This window comes from Dendrobates tinctorius, unplaced genomic scaffold, assembly GCF_039654945.1.
Source record: "Dendrobates tinctorius isolate UK_male_01 unplaced genomic scaffold, ASM3965494v1 ptg000421c, whole genome shotgun sequence".
Lineage (NCBI taxonomy): Eukaryota > Metazoa > Chordata > Amphibia > Anura > Dendrobatidae > Dendrobates > Dendrobates tinctorius.
In genome coordinates, this window is record NW_027362085.1 from 735,998 (window position 1) to 753,186 (window position 17,189).

At 43.5% G+C, this 17,189-nt stretch overlaps 7 non-coding genes across 7 annotated transcripts; all 7 read right to left on the reverse strand.

Annotated features, from left to right (window-relative positions):
* Window positions 1-4,111: 4,111 nt before the first annotated feature.
* On the reverse strand, window positions 4,112-4,184 carry TRNAV-CAC (transfer RNA valine (anticodon CAC)). The gene has a single exon. It is a non-coding gene; the product is annotated as a tRNA-Val (tRNA).
* Window positions 4,185-5,112: 928 nt separating this feature from the next.
* On the reverse strand, window positions 5,113-5,185 carry TRNAV-UAC (transfer RNA valine (anticodon UAC)). Its single transcript has one exon. It is a non-coding gene; the product is annotated as a tRNA-Val (tRNA).
* A 97-nt stretch (window positions 5,186-5,282) lies between these two features.
* TRNAV-CAC (transfer RNA valine (anticodon CAC)) lies at window positions 5,283-5,355 on the reverse strand. Its single transcript has one exon. It is a non-coding gene; the product is annotated as a tRNA-Val (tRNA).
* A 1,245-nt stretch (window positions 5,356-6,600) lies between these two features.
* TRNAV-UAC (transfer RNA valine (anticodon UAC)) lies at window positions 6,601-6,673 on the reverse strand. The gene has a single exon. It is a non-coding gene; the product is annotated as a tRNA-Val (tRNA).
* A 7,963-nt stretch (window positions 6,674-14,636) lies between these two features.
* TRNAV-AAC (transfer RNA valine (anticodon AAC)) lies at window positions 14,637-14,709 on the reverse strand. Its single transcript has one exon. It is a non-coding gene; the product is annotated as a tRNA-Val (tRNA).
* An 86-nt stretch (window positions 14,710-14,795) lies between these two features.
* Window positions 14,796-14,868, reverse strand: TRNAV-AAC (transfer RNA valine (anticodon AAC)). Its single transcript has one exon. It is a non-coding gene; the product is annotated as a tRNA-Val (tRNA).
* Window positions 14,869-16,830: 1,962 nt separating this feature from the next.
* Window positions 16,831-16,903, reverse strand: TRNAV-AAC (transfer RNA valine (anticodon AAC)). The gene has a single exon. It is a non-coding gene; the product is annotated as a tRNA-Val (tRNA).
* Between the last annotated feature and the right edge of the window lie 286 nt (window positions 16,904-17,189).

A 17,189-nucleotide genomic window follows, 5' to 3' on the forward strand; every position in this document is an offset into this window, starting at 1 on the left:
TCACACGAGGCGTACGGGCCGGGGGCAGCTTGGCAGAGGTGTTCGTGGTGCACACAGCAGAAGTGGCGTTGGAGACAGGGGTTTCATCACAATGTTGTGGACTGATTTTTCAAATACCGCTCACACAACTGGTAATACTGCATTGATGGAAAGTGACAGGAGACAGCAGTTGTCAACTATGGTTACAAACTACTTTTCCTCCCATATCGATGTTCTCCCACACAGGTCATTCCCCTTTGACTATTGGGCCGCTAAACTGGACACCTGGCCTGAATTGGCACAATATGCCTTACAGGAGCTCGCTTGCCCAGCTGCAACTGTGATATCGGAAAGAGTCTTCAGTGCAGCTGGATCAATCCTGACAGAAAAAAGGACCCGTCTGTCAACCCAAAATGTGGATGATCTAGCCTTCATTAACATGAACCACGCATGGGTTTCCAAGGATTTTGTCCCACCTTCCCCTGATGACACATAGGGTGACAGAAAAATGGCTTGCTTTGGTCCACCTCTTCCTGGTACTTCACCTATTTCGCCTTTTGCATCAGTTGAATGTCCAACATCAACATATGCCACTTTCTAAAACTCCCTAACTGTGCTGCCTCCCCCCCATGGCCGGGGTCACCACCTAACGCACGACACCGTGCGAGTGCCGTTGCCCTGGACAGGTGGGTAGGCCGACTCTTGGGCGCGGGCACTGGCACAGGGTCCCTCATAGTGCAATCAAGTGTCTCTGACGGTGGTGGTGCACACCCGCCGTCAGACACACCGCTGTACTATGAGGGGCCCAGTGCCAGTACCGACGCCCACGAGTGGGCCCCCCTTGCTTGGCAAGGGCCCCAGCATTTGCAATCTTTACCTCTCCCTGCTCCTCCGCTGTGCAATCTGGGCCGTCAAATCCATACTGTGCCTGACACCGTCTGAGCCTGCCTCCTGAGACATATATTTTGAATGTGTACGCTATCCATACATGTTATCCAGGGATACGGTACCCTTTCTAACCTTTGTGCAATGACGTGCAATCCATACTGGGCCTAACACCGTCTGAGCCTGCCTCATGCTGTATAGACATATATTTTGAATGTGTACGCTATCCATACATGTTATCCGGGTATACGGTACCCCTTCTAACCTTTGTGCAATGACGTGCAATCCATACTGGGCCTAACACCGTCTGAGCCTGCCTCATGCTGTATAGACATATATTTTGAATGTGTACGCTATCCATACATGTTATCCAGGGATACGGTACCCTTTCTAACCTTTGTGCAATCACGTGCAATCCATACTGGGCCTAACACCGTCTGAGCCTGCCTCATGCTGTATAGACATATATTTTGAATGTGTACGCTATCCATACATGTTATCCGGGGATACGGTACCCCTTCTAACCTTTGTGCAATGACGTGCAATCCATACTGGGCCTAACACCGTCTGAGCCTGCCTCATGCTGTATAGACATATATTTTGAATGTGTACGCTATCCATACATGTTATCCGGGGATACGGTACCCCTTCTAACCTTTGTGCAATGACGTGCAATCCATACTGGGCCTAACACCGTCTGATCCTGCCTCATGCTGTATAGACATATATTTTGAATGTGTACGCTATCCATACATGTTATCCGGGGATACGGTACCCCTTCTAACCTTTGTGCAATGACGTGCAATCCATACTGGGCCTAACACCGTCTGAGCCTGCCTCATGCTGTATAGACATATATTTTGAATGTGTACGCTATCCATACATGTTATCCGGGGATACGGTACCCCTTCTAACCTTTGTGCAATGACGTGCAATCCATACTGGGCCTAACACCGTCTGAGCCTGCCTCATGCTGTATAGACATATATTTTGAATGTGTACGCTATCCATACATGTTATCCGGGGATACGGTACCCCTTCTAACCTTTGTGCAATGACGTGCAATCCATACTGGGCCTAACACCATCTGAGCCTGCCTCATGCTGTATAGACATATATTTTGAATGTGTACGCTATCCATACATGTTATCCGGGGATACGGTACCCTTTCTAACCTTTGTGCAATGACGTGCAATCCATACTGGGCCTAACACCGTCTGAGCCTGCCTCATGCTGTATAGACATATATTTTGAATGTGTACGCTATCCATACATGTTATCCGGGGATACGGTACCCCTTCTAACCTTTGTGCAATGACGTGCAATCCATACTGGGCCTAACACTGTCTGAGCCTGCCTCATGCTGTAAAGACATATATTTTGAATGTGTACGCTATCCATACATGTTATCCGGGGATACGGTACCCCTTCTAACCTTTGTGCAATGACGTGCAATCCATACTGGCCCTAACACCGTCTGAGCCTGCCTCATGCTGTATAGACATATATTTTGAATGTGTACGCTATCCATACATGTTATCCAGGGATACGGTACCCTTTCTAACCTTTGTGCAATCACGTGCAATCCATACTGGGCGTGAGAACGGCTGGCGAGCTGTTAAGCAAGCTACAGCACCTGTCCAGACAAGTACAGGGATTCCCTAGCGAGGAGACTTATTTGATTGTTTTCTATGTTGGGACAGCAATTTTTGAGGCGCACTATACTCTGGAGAATGATAGATGGGGCCCACCATACACTGGAACATTCCAAAGGTGGACATCAGACACTGGAGCAGCATTTACAGGGCCCATTATACACTAGAGCATTAGAAATGGGGCCCATTATGTTTGGAGCATTATTTGGGCCCATAAGACAGTGGAGCTTCATCCATGGGGACCAACATATACTGTAGCATTATGTGGAGCTCATCATATACTGTTTCAAACATTATATGGGACCAATGATTTTGTATGGAGAAATAGATGGGCCTCGTCATGAGATGTAAAAAGTGAGGTATTTTTCATTGTACTATACCGCTATTTCTCTGCCGTATCGGAGCATGATGAGTTGTGGTATGTGTTAAAGGGGCGCTCTTTCGCCCAGGGCACATGAAAACCTGCAGCCAGCCCTCCCCCCCCACAAATTTAGCCAAATAACCCCCATTTTTCAGTGCGTAACTTGTATTATGAAGTTAATTAAGGTTGACAAGCTTATGTAAGAAGAATTGATGCTTTTGGCATTCAAATGGGCACTGTAGGTGTGTTTCCTGTCCTCCTCTCACTGCCGACTTTTATTCCCCATTGACTTACATTGGGATTCGTGTTTCGGGACGACCCCGACTTTTCCCTATAATCGGACGATCTTGCTCGACCCGACTTTTGGAAAAGTCGGGTTTCACGAAACGAAACGCGACCCTAAAAAACCAAAAGTCGCTCAACTCTAGTGACAACCACTACACTTCAGAAACTCCATGCAAAGATAAAGATGTTTAAACATGCTGAAATGAACTTGAAAAAGAAAAAAACAGCCAGCCAAAGTCAAGAGGTCTTCCTCTATGTCTGAAGACAGGACAAAGTGCATTTTGCAACACAGGAACCTTTCATTTGTCAGGCTATTGGAGAAAAAGAACAAACAGGGAAACAAAACCATGCTCCACAAAACATTCTCATGCCTTTGTCCAAAAGTCAAAAAGAAAAAGCACCTAGATGCCTGCTTTCGCACCTTGATCCTATCAGGTGTTACTTGAATTAGGAACACTTAGACACTGTCAAAAACACACATGCTTGCCAAAAGCAAAAACGGGTAGAAATAATCACATTGGTAAAAGTAATGCTCATTAAACCAGCAATAGAATATGCTAACTAAGGCTAATTAAGCCAACAATAAACGTTTGTTATCAAAATAAAGAAAAGCCACATGTTTCTGCCCGGCATCAAAACAGGGAACTTTCAGGAGGATGGCAAACAGGACAATCACTACACTACAGTAACCAGACAAGAGCATTTACTGCGGTCATGGCAAGCATTAAAGATCAAGCACTCATTGTCAAAAGCGCTAGTTTGCAAGAGAAACGCTGTGTTTCTGCCCTGTTTCGAACTGAGGACTTTACGGGTGTAAATCGAACGTGATAACTGCTACACTACAGAAACCAACCGATTAAAAAAAAACAAAAAATGCTGTGGTCATGGCAAGCAATAAAGAACAAGCACTGACAGTCAAAAAGATCGTTTTCCAAGAGAAAAGCTGTGTTTCTGCCCAGTTTCGAACTGGGGACCTTTCGCGTGTGAGGCGAACGTGCTAACCGCTACACTACAGAAACCAGATGTAAGTGCTTACTGTGGTGACATCAAGCAATCGAGATCAAGAACTGAAAGTCAAAAGCTTGGATACCAAAGGGTAACAGCGTGTTTCTGCCCAGTTTCGAACTGGTGACCTTTCGCGTGTTAGGCGACTGTGATAACCACTACACTACAGAAACCGGCTGCTGAAGGTTATTGTGGTCATGATGAGCCATCGAGAACAAAGACTCAACGTCAATAGCTTTAACATTAACACCTAACGACATGCTTCTATCTAGTTTCGAACTGGGGACCGTTCGCGTGTGAGGTGAACGTGACAACCACGACACTTCAGAAACTCCATGCAAAGCTAAAGATGTTTAAACATGCTGAAATGAACTTGAAAAAGAAAAAAACATCCAGCCAAAGTCAAGAGGTCTTCCTCTATATCTGAAGACAGGACAAAGTGCATTTTGCAACACAGGAACCTTTCATTTGTCAGGCTATTGGAGGAAAAAGAACAAACAGGGAAACAAAACCATGCTCCACAAAACATTCTCATGCCTTTGTCCAAAAGCCAAAAAGAAAAAGCACCTAGATGCCTGCTTTCGCACCTTGATCCTATTAGGTGTTACTTGAATTAGGAACACTTAGACACTGTCAAAAACACACATACTTGCCAAAAGCAAAAACGGGTAGAAATAATCACATTGGTAAAAGTAATGCTCTTTAAACCAGCAATAGAATATGCTAACTAAGGCTAATTAAGCCAACAATATACGTTTGTGATCAAAATAAAGAAAAGCCACATGTTTCTGCCCGGGATCAAAACAGGGAACTTTCAGGAGGATGGCAAACAGGACAATCACTACACTACAGTAACCAGACAAGAGCGTTTACTGTGGTCATGGCAAGCATTAAAGATCAAGCATTCATTGTCAAAAGCACTAGTTTGCAAGAGGAACGCTGTGTTTCTGCCCAGTTTCGAACTGAGGACCTTTCGCGTGTAAAGCGAACGTGATAACCGCTACACTACAGAATCCAACCGATTCAAGCAAACAAAAAATGCTGTGGTCATGGCAAGCAATAAAGAACAAGCACTGAAAGTCAAAAAGATCATTTTCCAAGAGAAAAAGCTGTGTTTCTGCCCAGTTTCGAACTGGGGACCTTTCGCGTGTGAGTCGAACGTGATAACCGCTACACTACAGAAACCGGATGCAAGCACTTACTGTGGTGACAGCAAGCAATCGAGATCAAGAACTGAAAGTCAAAAGCTTGGATACCAAAGGGTAACAGCATGTTTCTGCCCAGTTTCAAAATGGGGACCTTTCGCATGTTAGGCGAACGTGATAACCACTACACTACAGAAACCGGCTGCGGAAGGTTACTGTGGTCATGACGAGCCATCGAGAACAAAGACTCAACGTCAAAAGCTTTAATATCAACGCCGAATGTCATGCTTCTATCCAGTTTCGAACTGGGGACTGTTCGCGCGTGAGGCGAACGTGATAACAGATACACTACAGAAACCGGATGCTAGTGCTTACTTTGGTGACAACAAGCAATCGAGATCAAGAACTGAAAGTCAAAAGCTTGGATACCAAAGAGTAACAGCGTGTTTCTTCCCAGTTTCAAACTGGGGACCTTTCGCGTGTTAGGCGAACGTGATAACCACTACACTACAGAAACCGGCTGCGGAAGGTTACTGTGGTCATGACGAGCCATCGAGAACAAAGACTCAACGTCAAAAGATTTAATATCAATGCCTAATGTCATGCTTCTATCCAGTTTCGAACTGGGGACCGTTCGCGTGTGAGGTGAACGTGACAACCACTACACTTCAGAAACTCCATGCAAAGCTAAAGATGTTTAAACATGCTGAAATGAACTTGAAAAAGAAAAAAACAGCCAGCCAAAGTCAAGAGGTCTTCCTCTATGTCTGAAGACAGGACAAAGTTCATTTTGCAACACAGGAACCTTTCATTTGTCAGGCTATTGGAGAAAAAGAACAAACAGGGAAACAAAACCATGCTCCACAAAACATTCTCATGCCTTTGTCCAAAAGCCAAAAAGAAAAAGCACCTAGATGCCTGCTTTCGCACCTTGATCCTATCAGGTGTTACTTGAATTAGGAACACTTAGACACTGTCAAAAACACACATGCTTGCCAAAAGCAAAAACGGGTAGAAATAATCACATTGGTAAAAGTAATGCTCATTAAACCAGCAATAGAATATACTAACTAATGCTAATTAAGCCAACAATATACATTTGTGATCAAAATATAGAAAAGCCACATGTTTCTGCCCGGGATCAAAACAGGGAACTTTCAGGAGGATGGCAAACAGGACAATCACTACACTACAGTAACCAGACAAGAGCGTTTACTGTGGTCATGGCAAGCATTAAAGATCAAGCACTCATTGTCAAAAGCGCTAGTTTGCAAGAGGAACGCTGTGTTTCTGCCCAGTTTCGAACTGAGGACCTTTCGCGTGTAAAGCAAAAGTGATAACCGCTACACTACAGAAACCAACCGTTATAAACAAACAAAAAATGCTGTGGTCATGGCAAGCAATAAACAACAAGCACTGAAAGTCAAAAAGATCGTTTTCCAAGAGAAAAAGCTGTGTTTGTGCCCAGTTTCGAACTGGGGACTTTTCACGTGTGAGGCGAACATGATAACCGCTACACTACAGGAACCGGATGCAAGCGCTTACTGTGGTGACAACAAGTAATCGAGATCAAGAACTGAAAGTCAAAAGCTTGGATACCAAAGGGTAACAGCGTGTTTCGAACTGGGGACCTTTCGCGTGTTAGGCGAAAGTGATAACCACTACACTACAGAAACCGGCTGAGGAAGTTTACTGTGGTCATGATGAGCCATCGAGAACAAAGACTCAACGTCAAAAGCTTTAATATCAACACCTAATGTCATGCTTCTATCCAGTTTTGAACTGGGGACCGTCCGCGCGTGAGGTGAACGTGACAACCACTACACTTCAGAAACTCCATGCAAAGCTAAAGATGTTTAAACATACTGAAATGAACTTGAAAAAGAAAAAAACAGCCAGCCAAAGTCAAGAGGTCTTCCTCTATGTCTGAAGACAGGACAAAGTGCATTTTGCAACACAGGAACCTTTCATTTGTCAGGCTATTGGAGAAAAAGAACAAACAGGGAAACAAAACCATGCTCCACAAAACATTCTCATGCCTTTGCCCAAAAGCCAAAAAGAAAAAGCACCTAGATGCCTGTTTTCGCACCTTGATCCTATCAGGTGTTACTTGAATTAGGAACACTTAGACACTGTCAAAAACACACATGCTTGCCAAAAGCAAAAACGGGTAGAAATAATCACATTGGTAAAAGTAATGCTCATTAAACCAGCAATAGAATATGCTAACTAATGCTAATTAAGCCAACAATATACATTTGTGATCAAAATAAAGAAAAGCCACATGTTTCTGCCCGGGATCAAAACAGGGAACTTTCAGGAGGATGGTGATAGGAACTGAAGGAGTTAAATTGAGTTCTGTCTATGTTGCATTTTCTTGTTTAAAACTTATCTTTTCTGTTCCCTTGTGAACCAAGGTCAAATACTCCTGCTTTTTAGCCTACATGACTTTCTTTGTAGAAAACAAGTTGTGAAATCATTTTTTATACTGCGCATGTCTGTAAATGTTTAAATTCTTTGCTATAAAAGATGGAAGCCTAACTGATAAGCCAGAGGCGTCTTGGCAGGCATCCCGAGTGGTATTATACAGCTTGTGTCTGTGTTATCCTTCTCGACGAAGCAATCAATTAGAGACATATGGTGCCTTACACCCAAGAACATCGGTCCTTCAGAAGAAAGAGATATCTGAGGGATCCCGACAGTTTCCTGGCGCCCGAAACAGGGACCTTATATATGCACCTCTCCAAGACTACCCGATCTACAGACCACTCCAGTTACTGATGAAATTGTGAACAGCAGACCTAAACACCTGGCCAGGTAAGAGATCAATTCTTCTCTTCTCTGCTCTTCATAATCTATCATTATAACTAAGGTCCGTATCAAGGGGAATCTAGTAGAGGAGGGGGCCATAAAATCAGGTCCATATAAGAACTCTGAGGAAATCGGGTGTGACACGCATATGTAATTCCTGTCCGAATGATAGGCTATTGCAGATTCTGCCTGTGTACTGCTATTTTTAGGAGAAGAACTGATGCAAATCATAACGGGTATGGTGATTGGACATTTGCAGGGACAACCCCAGACACAAACATAAAAAGTTTCATCACTTCAAGAAGGGAGAACAGTGGTGGGTATTGTTAGCATTGAATACACATGTCCCATTGAGTGACATGTTGAGAGGTCTGACATTACGGAATATAAGGCTGGGTGAACAGTTCATACTGCGCAGCCCGGACGGACAAGTTTTTCACAATAGACGGTTCCGCACTAGGAATAGAGGAGGTTGTTGAGTGACTGCCTTGATTTGAAGGACTGTGGAAAGTAGACAAATAAGCTGCACAGTAGGTATTCGTTCAAAGAGTGGTGATATTGCCTAACTGGGTCATGTGACAGCGTCCTTTCGGGGAGGTCACCGCCTAAGCTTAAATCAACACCCTTTACGAATAAACCTTGTGACAGATAAGAGTGTGACCGAATGAGCACAGGACCACGAAATGAGCCTGTGACAGGATATGACTGAAGAACCCCGATAAATGGATACTTTGTTTACAATCCTGTGTGTTGTGGGAGTGTTACTGTTCGGATGCTACCTAGCATATAAGTACACGAGACACGTAGTACAAGGAGGAACAGACATCCCGTTTAACCTGTTGGCACCTTAGGAAGAAGGTAACGAGGTATAGTAGAGCCTAGTCTTGAGCTTACCCAATACACCACCTAAGGCAGGGGACTAACAGGAAGAAACAAGAGAAACAGGATAGAAAGATGGGGAACAGTCAGGGAAAGACACCTGAAGAAGGAGACCGGTTATGTGATATAATTGAGGATAGATATGGAAGTAGTGCAGCAAAGAACCTGGAAAAAGTATTAATCAAATCCAAAGTGCAAGATAGGCAGGCTGTGTGAATCCTTGTATATATGTCTATGAGAACCTTTGAATAAGATGAGAGATGAGTAATTGAGTAAAAAAAAAATAAAAAAAAAAAGAATCAGTGAATGAGCACGTATGAATGAATCATCACACATCATTTTTGTGTCAAGAGATTTGTGACCTTTCTAGTTGTGGTGGAATCCCGGACAGATGCGTTATAGATATTTCAAATCTACATCTGAGACAGAATGAATTGAGTAATGATATAGTTCGTGTTATATGTGGCATTACATTGTAAAGTTTCCTGAATGCATTTGGCCAGAAAAAGGGCAAGGCATGGTTAATCTCATTATACAGTTATCTACCCTTACAGTGAAATCCCGTGATTTTGAGTTTCTTTGTAGAAATTGATTTTGATAAGTCTAAAGAACTACAGAATTCTGTGAAGGACGACGCTGCATTCTTATGGGAGGGAGGAAAGATGGCGCTGCGCAGTTTTTCTTCTCCCTTCGCTCTTATCTCTGCTGAGTGTGAGCTGTGCTCAAAATTCTCTGTAATTCTATCCGTAAGGTACGCGCTGAAAGATTTGTGCATTTTAAAGCAACAGTACTTAATTGAAGATTGGAAGTTAAAAGTAAGATATGGTGCCTAATTTAGAAGGGAATTGTAAGTGATTGTTTGGTCATTGTAAGTGATTGCTTGGTCATTAATGTGTTTGAACCTGCTTCTAGTTGTGTGATTGATTTGTATAGCAAATTGTGTCAAATTACAAAAGACAGAGCAGGAAGGAAGCAGTAAAACAAGTGGGACAAATATTGAAAAAGGCAAAAATACTAGAGTGTGAATGTTTGGATGTACAAAAAGGCACAGACAAGGGAAGAAAATAGCAAGTGAATAAATGATGCTTGAGAATGTGCAGCAGTATGGAAGGTGTATTATGAATGTTTGATTGACAAAGTGTAACCAGAGACCCAGACAAAACAGATGGACTTGTAAACACTGTGGTCAGACTCAGACAAACCCAGACTGAATAGCTACTTGTGTGACCTGTGCTACTGACCTAAGCGAATTGCACTAAATCCTATCCAGACAAGATCATAAGAAGCTGACATAATAGTGTGGATAGTGGGTAGTGGGGACATTGGCCCTTGAGGAGTAAGCTGACAGTAGACATCAGACGACCAACCCCATCAGGACCTAGAAGTGTGACTAGAATAAGAAAGATGCAGGAGTATTGTCCCTGGAGCCCCTCTGACCAGCTAGCTTTGCTGAAGCAGCTGCCTGACCCTGAAGACCAACCATTCCTGTTTTACAGACACATAAAGGAAGTACAGCAGACATATAAGTGTACCTGGGCAGACCTAGAGAGGTTGGTGAGTTTAAAGGCAGGTGACGCACTAGGACATATAATTAAGACACACACAGATGTGACAAAGAATCAGGCTTGGGGCATGGATGATAAATCTGCATGATCTGGGGAGACGTACTGTGAGTCACTAAGACAATGGGCTGCAGTGGAACAATCAGAGCAGTCTGTACTCCTGACTAATGTGACACAGCAAAAAGGAGAGAGTGTAGAGATGTACTTTGGACGGTTACAGCTGAAATGGGCAGACATGGGGTACATTTGCATAAACCCACTTGATGTTAGAATACTGGTGAATGCATTCATTGACGGTATGAACAAAGACTTACGAGACGCAGTACAGACAGCCAGACCTGAATGGAGACATGTAGATCTGAAAGACCTCCTTAAGGTAGCTAAAGAAATTGAGCAAACAAGGACAATAAAACGACCTGTCATGTATGCTGGAGCACAAGGAAAAAAGTGGAGACGTAATAGGGAATGCATGTGAGATGACACTGACGTTTCTTTTGACAATCTATTCCCCACATGACATCCATGCCATACTCCTACAAGTTCAACCAAAACATCTATCTATGGCCAGATAGCTCCAACTTGAGTGTGCTCTACTAATTCCTGAGTATGTCACTCCTCACAAGATGTAACGTTCTGAATCCAGCCACCCTCCTGCCTGTGGATTCAGAAAAGGGGGAATTGGTGACCGTATTAGCAAGTGAGGAAGGATACTTTGACATGACGCATGAACATGTCTGCATAGAACTGATGAGTCAGGAGACAGTTGGGTTTGCACACATTCATGAAAAACCTGTTCCTAATGCAGACTTTGAGTTTCTTTTTTGTAGATGGCCCCAGATACCACCAGGATGGACGATTCTACACTGGATATGCAGTAGTATACTCACATGAGGTAATCCGAGCGGAACCACTCTCTCCTCACATGTCGGCGCAGGAGGCAGAGTTGAAGGCACTCACTGAGGCGTGTAGAGCTGCTGCAGGTAAAGTCGCTAATATTTTCACAGATTCGAAGCCCATTAAAAATGCAGAGCTGGTGAAACAATTGATGGAGGCATTGATGTTACCAGTCCAGGTTGGCATTGTCAAGGTAAAAGCACACACAAAGGTGACTCCGTGGAGGTAGAGGGCAATAGAAGGGCGAACGAGGCTGCTAAAATAGCACAAGGCGGCCTAGAGAGAGCAGTGGACGGTGGCGGGGAGTCAGCGTATTCCAGCCACATTGGGTCTAGATGTCCTGAAATCCCTCCAGCAAAAGGCTGCCCAAACAGAGAAGGTACACCAGGGGAGACTGGGAGCTGAGCTGAACTCAAATGGAGTATGGGAGAATAAGGATAAAATGTGCCCACCAAAGTCCCTGTTCCCAATCATGGCGCAAGCAGCACATGGCCCCAATCACACCTCAAAAAGTCACATGTGTGCCATGGTAGATGCCTTCTGGATCGCTCCTGGTTTCAGTTACGCAGCCGCGAAACTTGTACAATCATGCCTCATCTGTGCACAGCACAACCCAGGTAAAACAGTAAAAGTCCCTAAGAAAGCGACACCTAGGCCTCTCTACCCATTTCAGAGACGGCAGATTGACGACATACAGCTACCAAGGTAGGAGTGTATGCAAATATCCTAGTATGTGTAGATCTCTTCTCTGGATGGCCAGAGGCCTACCCGGTGAAAACGGCTACAGCTCGAGCTACTGCAAAGAAACTGGTGATGGAACTAGTACCACGATTCCGTGTCCCTGAAACAATTGAATCAGACAGAGGTACACACTTTACTGCTGAGGTAATGCAAAATGTAATGCAAATGATAGGTGTAGAACAAGCATTTCATACACCCTACCACCCACAGAGTTCAGGGAAGGTAGAGAGAATGAACGGGACACTAAAAATGAAAATACAGAAAACCATGGAGCAGACCCATAGACCATGGCCAGAGTGTCTCCCATTAGCATTATTCTCAGTAGGGTACACACCCACGGGGAAAGCTAAACTGTCACCCTTCGAGATACTGTTTGGAAGACCACCGAACACAGGGTTGTACTACCCACAGGTCTTAACACTCAATGTGGATAATTTGACAAGTTATGTAATCCAGTTGCAAAAGCATTTAACTCAAATGCATTCTCTAGTTTTCTCTTCCATTCCAGATCCAGATAGTGTGGAAGGAATCACTGTCTACAACCTGGTGATTACGTATATGTCAAGAAACACTCCAGAAAGACCCTTGAACCCCGATATCAGGGACCTTACCAAGTACTCCTAACAACGCCTACTTCTGTTAAGTTGGAAGGACGACCAACCTGGATCCACGCATCACATTGCAAACTAGCCACAGGAATTAACAAAGCATAAGAGTGCATAATGTTTTGGTTTAGTTTTGTTGCATTATCTGTAATAATGGTAGCTGCGTGGGACAGTCTAAATTCTCCAATGTCCTTGAATAATAAGTTTATACAACATCATGAAAAATTACTGAATGATTGGTTAAATGACACTCAGCCTCCAGCAGATTGCTGGATCTGCACACATTCACCAGTATCAGCCACTAGTATTCCGTTCCTTGTTATTCCTGTGCCACCCGAGGAATTATTTGCCTGGACCAGTTGTTCTGATACACTTGCTAATAATGCCACAAATAATGTGAAGTTATGGAACACAACTGTTGGAATACCTATTGTGGGATGGGTAGGATACCCTTGGTGGCAGGGTAACCTTTCAGGAAGTAATGCACACCTTCAATATCTGGCATATAAAGGGGGGGCTCGGGTACCCAGGAATAGAACTCGATTAACCTACCTGGGGCAAATTCCAATGTATGGCCTACAAGTTAGTTTTAATGTAACTTCCCACTCTACTGATGCCTTCAAACCAATACTGCTAGAAAGAAGGTTGCATAACACGTCCTGGGAGTATTCCAATTTATTTCCCCAGGGCAATAATGAAACTTGTTTTAATATTTCAGGTAATATACCTTGCAACGAGTCATCTGGATATGAGAAAGGAATTCCCACCTGTGGAAATCCCGATGTAGGCTATTGTAGCCCTTTAGGACAACTTCCAAATTGGTGTATGCTTCAGAATGTATCTGCGTTCATAGATTTGGTTCATAGACTGGTATTACAACATTCAGCCCTATGGGACCTACCTAGTGACATGTACTGGATATGTGGAGACAATGCATATAAATGGTTACCAGTAGGGGTTTTAGGTTGACATCTCATTTCTGGCATGAAGGAGCGTACTCTTGTGATGACAGACGTGGCCTTAGTAACTGGGGGATGGAGAGGGTAAAAGAAGATACCTGTCTCCCTCGGGCAACCCGTCGGCCTGGGATAGTACCTGGTGAATAGGGCACTATCAGCTGTCGTTGCAGGATCCAGTGTTCCAGATTGTGAAGAATAAAGATGTCAAAGGGGGGAATGATAGGAACTGAAGGAGTTAAATTGAGTTCTGTCTATGTTGCATTTTCTTGTTTAAAACTTATCTTTTCTGTTCCCTTGTGAACCAAGGTCAAATACTCCTGCTTTTTAGCCTACATGACATTCTTTGTAGAAAACAAGTTGTGAAATCATTTTTTATACTGCGCATGTCTGTAAATGTTTAAATTCTTTGCTATAAAAGATGGAAGCCTAACTGATAAGCCAGAGGCGTCTTGGCAGGCATCCAGAGTGGTATTATACAGCTTGTGTCTGTGTTATCCTTCTCGACGGAGCAATCAATTAGAGACATATGGTGCCTTACACGCAAGAACATCGGTCCTTCAGAAGAAAGAGTAATCTGAGGGTTCCCGACAATGGCAAACAGGATAATCACTACACAACAGTAACCAGACAAGAGCATTTACTGTGGTCATGGCAAGCATTAAAGATCAAGCACTCATTGTCAAAAGCGCTAGTTTGCAAGAGAAAAAGCTGTGTTTCTGCCCAGTTTCGAACTGGGGACCTGTCACGTGTGAGGCGAACGTGATAACCGCTACACTACAGAAACCAGATGCAAGTGCTTACTGTGGTGACAACAAGCAATCGAGATCAAGAACTGAAAGTCAAAAGCTTAGATACCAAAGGGTAACACCATGTTTCTGCCCAGTTTCGAACTGGGGACCTTTCGCGTGTTAGGCGAACGTGATAACCACTACAATACAGAAACCGGATGCTAGCGCTTACTGTGGTGACAACAAGCAATCGAGATCAAGAACTGAAAGTCAAAAGCTTGGATACCAAAGGGTAACAGCGTGTTTCTGCCCAGATTCGAACTGGGGACCTTTCACGTGTTAGGCGAACGTGATAACCACTACACTACAGAAACCGGCTGCGGAAGGTTACTGTGGTCATGACGAGCCATCGAGAACAAAGACTCAACGTCAAAAGCTTTAATATCAACGCCTAATGTCATGCTTCTATCCAGTTTCGAACTGGGGACCGTTCGCGTGTGAGGTGAGCGTGACAACCACTATACTTCAGAAACTCAATGCAAAGCTAAAAATGTTTAAACATGCTGAAATGAACTTGAAAAAGAAAAAAACAGCCAGCCAAAGTCAAGAGGTCTTCCTCTATGTCTGAAGACAGGACAAAGTGCATTTTGCAACACAGGAACCTTTCATTTGTCAGGCTATTGGAGAAAAAGAACAAACAGGGAAACAAAACCATGCTCCACAAAACATTCTCATGCCTTTGTCCAAAAGCCAAAAAGAAAAAGCACCTAGATGCCTGCTTTTGCACCTTGATCCTATCAGGTGTTACTTGAATTAGGAACACTTAGACACTGTCAAAAACACACATGCTTGCCAAAAGCAAAAACGGGTAGAAATAAACACATTGGTAAAAGTAATGCTCATTAAACAAGCAATAGAATATGCTAACTAATGCTAATAAAGCCAACAATATACGTTTGTGATCAAAATAAAGAAAAGCCACATGTTTCTGCTGGGATCAAAACAGGGAACTTTCAGGAGGATGGCAAACAGGACAATCACTACACTACAGTAACCAGACAAGAGCGTTTACTGTGGTCATGGCAAGCATTAAAGATCAAGCACTCATTGTCAAAAGTGCTAGTTTGCAAGAGGAACGCTGTGCTACTGCCCAGTTTTGAACTGAGGACCTTTCGCGTGTAAAGCTAACGTGATAACCGCTACACTACAGAATCCAACCGATAGAAACCTACCGATTCAAACAAACAAAAAATGCTGTGGTCATGGCAAGCAATAAGGAACAAGCACTGAAAGTCAAAAAGATCGTTTTCCAAGAGAAAAAGCTGTGTTTCTGCCCAGTTTCGAAATAGGGACCTTTCGCTTGTGAGGCAAACGTGATAACCGCTACACTACAGAAACCGGCTGTGGTAGGTTACTGTGGTCATGACGAGCCATCGAGAACAAAGACTCAACGTCAAAAGCTTTAATTTCAACGCCTAATGTCATGCTTCTATCCAGTTTTGAACTGGGGACCTTTCACGTGTGAGGTGAACGTGACAACCACTACACTTCAGAAACTCCATGCGAAGCTAAAGATGTTTAAACATGCTGAAATGAACTTGAAAAAGAAAAAAACAGCCAGCCAAAGTCAAGAGGTCTTCCTCTATGTCTGAAGACAGGACAAAGTGCATTTTGCAACACAGGAACCTTTCATTTGTCAGGCTATTGGAGAAAAAGAACAAACAGGGAAACAAAACCATGCTCCACAAAACATTCTCATACCTTTGTCCAAAAGCCAAAAAGAAACTGCACCTAGATGCCTGCTTTCGCACCTTGATCCTATCAGGTGTTACTTGAATTAGGAACACTTAGACACTGTCAAAAACACACATGCTTGCCAAAAGCAAAAACGGGTAGAAATAATCACATTGGCAAAAGTAATGCTCATTAAACCAGCAATACAATATGCTAACTAAGGCTAATTAAGCCAACAATATACGTTTGTGATCAAAATAAAGAAAAGCCACATGTTTCTGCCCGGGATCAAAACAGGGAACTTTCAGGAGGATGGCAAACAGGACAATCACTACACTACAGTAACCAGACAAGAGCGTTTACTGTGGTCATGGCAAGCATTAAAGATCAAGCACTCATTGTCAAAAGTGCAAGTTTGCAAGAGGACCACTGTGTTTATGCCCAGTTTCGAACTGAGGACCTTTCGCGTGTAAAGCGAACATGATAACCGCTACACTACAGAAACCAACCGATTGAAACAAGCAAAAAATGCTGTGGTCATGGCAAGCAATAAAGAACAAGCACTGAAAGTCAAAAAGAACGTTTTCCAAGAGAAAAAGCTGTGTTTCTGCCCAGTTTCGAACTGGGGACCTTTCGCGTGTTAGGCGAACGTGATAACCACTACACTACAGAAACCGGCTGCGGAAGGTTACTGTGGTCATGACGAGCCATCGAGAACAAAGACTCAACGTCAAAAGATTTAATATCAACGCCTAACGTCATGCTTCTATCCAGTTTCGAACTGGGGACCGTTCGCGTGTGAGGTGAACGTGACAACCACTACACTTCAGAAACTCCATGCAAAGCTAAAGATGTTTAAACATGCTGAAATGAACTTGACAAAGAAAAAAACAGCCAGCCAAAGTCAAGAGGTCTTCCTCTATGTCTGAAGACAGGACAAAGTGCATTTTGCAACACAGGA